The sequence below is a fragment of the Cyprinodon tularosa genome, unplaced genomic scaffold, assembly GCF_016077235.1.
Source record: "Cyprinodon tularosa strain WSP-4 unplaced genomic scaffold, ASM1607723v1 ctg1813, whole genome shotgun sequence".
In the NCBI taxonomy this organism is placed as follows: domain Eukaryota; kingdom Metazoa; phylum Chordata; class Actinopteri; order Cyprinodontiformes; family Cyprinodontidae; genus Cyprinodon; species Cyprinodon tularosa.
In genome coordinates, this window is record NW_024038618.1 from 16,700 (window position 1) to 21,810 (window position 5,111).

Here is a 5,111-nt window from a genome sequence, read left to right on the forward strand (position 1 = left end):
TGCTGGCAATAGTGGCACAACCAGCCATTATGTGTAATGGATGATTTTTTTTTTCACATAGAGTCAGGCTAGTTTATATTGCCATTTATTTTAGTACAACAAATAAAAAAATGCTCTTTGTATATATTCTGGTTGTCTTTGTCTGATATCTGATTTGATAAGGTGCTAAAACATTAAAGCATTAAAATCAGACAAAGAGAATATTTAAAGCTGTGCAAGGTAACATTTCTATGCAGACGTTTATCAAAAATAAAATTGATCTATTGATATCAGTAATGGTTTTATGTCATATTTACACTTGTGACACCGAAATTGATGAGGTTCTGAAAAACTTTTCTAGATGCAAATATTCTGTTAGAAAGGATTTAATGGTGCAAGAGTTAGAGTTAATTTATGCATTTTCTTCTAAATGTGAGAGTAGAACTCTTAAATTTTGTTATGCTCAAAATCAACTGGAACTGATGGAGCAACTTCTGATTATAGACAGTACAAAGATAAATATTTAATGCTAGAAGCATTTACTCTGAGCATGGATGTCTGGCTTCAATACAGCTTCCATAAGTATCAGCCATATTGATGGCAGATGTTCCCTAGAGCAAATGCAGAATGTGCTCTGGCAGTTGGTTTAAACTCTGTCTCGTCACATCTTCCCTCCCTCCTGCTTGCCTCCTCATTGTCAGGCACATCACATTTGAAACAATCCTCAGGCAATAATTGCCATAAACAAAAAAAACCTGTTTATCTGGTTGGAACAGCAGTCCAAATGAATTCACGCTACCATGGGGAGTGAGGGGAATGATGGCAGTGAATGAAACTTTGATATTCATACAAAAGAATGAAATCAATTTGAACGAAAAACATATTTCTCTTTTCTTTCCCTCCGTTTACTTTCTTTGATGTTTTTTTGGGGAGAAAAATAAAACGGTTCTCTGATGCTTTTGGGGATACAAGCAAGAAACCCTGTTGATAATTATAGATTAGTTTTACACTGGCATTATCATGATCAGTGTAAGCTGTTTTTTAATTATGCATGGTGTGATAAAAACATAGCACTGAAATTATGAAGAACGCAAGAGTTAACAAAAACACAAACACTCAAATAAACACCAACTGTCATGTTTGGTAAGCATAAGACTGGTTTTGGAAACACTGACAGGCACAAATGGAAAGTTTGAAAAATGTATGATTTTTTTACATAAAAAAAAATTAACATGTAGAACCTTACGTGTTTACAGCAGGTTTTCAGGTCGGCTCCAAGTAGAGTTAACATCTGAGGCTTCAAACAAGAAAATATGCTAAAATATTTTCAGAGAGGAATTCTTACTGTTTAAGGAGGCAATGAAATACCAAGAGGATGCAGTTATAACCACCGAGTAATGCTTTCTTTGGTATCTTTCTGAGTGTTTCCCTGAAAAACTGAGAAACTTTGGAGGGTGGACAGGCAGGTAAGCTAAGTTGTTGGAGTGACCCAGGCTGTCGGTATCAGGAGGGCAACAGAGAAGCAGTGACAGAGATTCACAGGGGGAATCTTTAGAGGATTTCTACAGCAATAACAAAGAGCAAGAAAGCAGAACACTAGAATGTAGGAATCGAGCTGGAACACTGGAAATTGGTTCCTTTGGTGGGAATACAGAAAAGGTAAACACTCTTGAGGTAAGAAGACACAAACTGTAGTAAGATAGGTCTGATAACCATGTCTAATAATAATAATAAAACAGAAATATGATCAGATAATCTGCTCTTCTGACTTGATGGGCTGTGACTATGGGAGAACACCTGCCAGTCACATCTTGCAATAAGAGGTGATGAAAGTAATATATGATCACATCAGCCATGCACGCAGTTCTATGGATATTACATAAATATGCTCTTATACAATCATTAGACCAATATTGAAAAAATAAAAGCTAAATTCTTAAATAATTTTGATAATTGAAATATACTATATTGCCAGAAGACATTGAAAAGATGACATGATTTACATCCATGTCATCTCAAGACACTTTACAGAGACAATTGAACCACATCAAACAGTTGGATTGGTTCAAACTTTTCTATATAAGGAAAAAAGCAGCTGATTTCATTGACTCAAGTTGGCAGCAATCTCTCACTGATCATGCATGTAGTGACAGTGGAGAGGGATAACTCTGTTTTTATAATAATATAAAATAAGTATATTTATATAACAATATATATATGGATAACTTTCTTTTAACAGGAAGATGTTAGGCTTAGAACAGGTTGACCCAGTATTCGAGGCAGACAAAAATTTTAGGTTTAAAAGTTTATTATGATCAGAATAGGAGCAGGTGGTGTCAACGTCTCGAGCAGGAACCTCTGCTGGAGTGACCTTGTTTATGTGAAAGCGCTTGCAGAGAGACATGTAGGTCACCAACCTGGTCTTAATGTCCAGTTCTGGTCCAGGAGTAGAGGTAGATCTCAGCTGGCATATGCGAGGGACAGGAGGAGGTCAGAACCATGAAGTCAAAAGCCAGACAGGTTAGGATCAGGAAATCAAAACTAAGAATGCTCAGATAAAGGGCTGGTTATACTCCCCGCAGCAGTGGGTCGCAGTGGGCTTGACGCAGACATTTTTTATTTATGCTCAATTTTGAGCGTGGTCTGCACTATACGCTGTGGGTCTAGATATGGCTGAGGCAATGAAGAAGTGAAGGCAAGTTTATGCGACAATGGAGGGACATGAGAGCGAAAAAGAGCGGGGATCCAGGTGGAAAAAGGATCCCAGCATTCTCGTGCACCTCACTCTTCTAGCTGGTAAAACTTCACGAGTTGTTTTCCGCAATTTCGGTCATAAAAACAAAACAAGCTGGCCTCCTGTCTGCGGCACTGTCTGCGGTCACCTACAATTTGGGAGAGGTGCAGCAGAGTGTCTGTGGAGGGGGCGTTGACGTCTTTGCGTTCTCTGCGACACCAACGCAGACAACCTAATTTCAAAGTATAGATCAGCCTTAACAAATGGCTCGATATATTCTGGCACTGATGACTGGTTTGAAGGCTGGTTAGATATAGGCACATGCAAGTGGATCAGGGGAGAGGTAATGGAAACTGGGCAAAGCTAAGCTGGTGTATGCAATGGATGATCAGAACAGACATCAATGCCGAGATCATGACAAAAGTAAAAAGCCCCATCATCACATAAATTATCAGATTTTGTGTAAGAGCTTGACGCCTCCAATTTCTGACCTGAACATGTTTGAGCATGTCTATGATTACTTGATGCAGAAACTTTGAGTCTGACCTTATGTGTTTCTGGAGACATTACAAAAAAATAAAAATATTCTGAACAAACTCCCAAATCTTTCTGACAGCTTTTCAAGAACAGGTCATTAGTTGGAAATGGGATGCTAATCTCATTCACATTTACATGAAAGCAGATGTACAAATATCTTTTGGCAATGCAGAATATATGAGCATGACTGGAACAGAGCCACTATTCTCACAGGGCCAGCCCACTGCAGGCTACAAAAGACCTCAGACTGTGGTGGAGGTTCATCTTGTAGGACAACAAACAATGCAGCCTAAAACATGCAGTCAACTTAAAACTAACAGCAAACCACACTCACACAAGTTAGATTAGAATGTATGTCAAGACCTGAAAACCTATGCTTACAATATTCAATATTACAATATTTCTCAGTAGCCAATCACAGCCTGCGCAGCTACATCTGCGGGAAGAACCAGGAGCGTGTGCAGAGACGAGCCGCGAAAGCGTTTTGAAAGGAAAAGAGGAGATATTCAGTAAGGAACCGAAAGAGTCTCACAATATCTCTCAAACTGCATGAGCTGGGAGGAAAACAACCCGACAGCAGAAGCCAAGCTACGTCGGTAAGCTGCGTTGGATACTTGTTGGAAAAAAACCGAGAGATACATGTTATGACTTTGCGAGGTCTTCATGCTAACGCTAGCTTGGTATCTCACAGGCTATATTCTTACCGTTCATCTCGTGAGCTGTGGCATTGCTGGAGGCAACGTGAACCCGGTTTTAAACCCAGAACAACGGTGAGAAATGAAGCGGGACGCTTTAGAGGTTGTGGTATTTTTCTGTGTATGGTAAATATGCTAGAAAAAGTTATATGGTCTTCTGAGACTGTGAAAATAGGCTGAAATGGAAAATAGTGCAGTGTTTTGAGCATATAAGTGCAAGGAATACTATGCTATTTAAAGCTGCTGATGAATGTGTTTAAGAAAAGAGGAGTTTCTTTATTTTTTTCTGATGAATATGTTTAAAAGGACAGTTTACTTAGGTTGTTTTATATATTGTAAGTTTATTGGGAGAAAATGATTTGATATATTGTATATGTAACATTTTGGTCTATTTTGTAAGCGTACATCCTTAAAGGGAATCCAGATGATAATTTTTGGTGCAGGTCTCCTTTTGCATTAGAAGGCCTATAGTGCAGGAGGGGTAACTAAGCACATGTTTTTCATATCTCTGGATAGGCTTATTAAATATGTTGCACTTTTGTTACAATTGCACTTTATTATTCCATTTATGATAGTCATCCTATCAGCTCATTGTTATTAATCACTTACCGTGATAAAATTCCGATTGTTTATAAAAAACAGTAGAAGTGTGAATCTGTTTGAATGTTGTACAACTAGAAGAAAAGAGAGATTTGATTTGAGTTAAGATTTATAAATAACATTTAATGCATTATTTGCATTTTTACAAAGGGATTTTGAGATAAGACATCTGAGGACGAATTGTAATGGATATATTTGACCTTGTCAACAGGTCAGGTTTTTTTAGTTGGTGGACAGTGAGTTCCCAGGACCCAAACGAGATCCCAGATGGCGAGCCGAAGAACCTAGGAGGAAAACGCGTACCATACACACACATACACATTTTTTTCATTATTGAGAACTCTTAGATACAGGTGCACCTGCAATAACTCAGGGCCCCAACGGACAAATTTTTTTTTTTTTGTGCGCACCATTTTTGTTTTGGGGGTTTATTCAAATTTATTTTGTATTGATTCATCATTTAACTTGTTCTGTGTAAAAAAAAAAAAATACACGAGTGGCTGTTCAAACTTTGACTCTGTGCTCCTCATTATTGTTGCTCAACCTCTTGGCTCTTACAGAATCTA

The 5,111-nt window shown here is 38.1% G+C and overlaps 1 long non-coding RNA gene across 1 annotated transcript; it reads left to right on the forward strand.

The window, feature by feature from the left end:
* The first annotated feature begins 3,747 nt into the window (after positions 1-3,747).
* LOC119781786 lies at positions 3,748-4,950 on the forward strand. The gene is made up of 3 exons (XR_005280606.1): positions 3,748-3,846; positions 3,942-4,020; positions 4,757-4,950. It is a non-coding gene; the product is annotated as an uncharacterized LOC119781786 (long non-coding RNA).
* Positions 4,951-5,111: the final 161 nt, after the last annotated feature.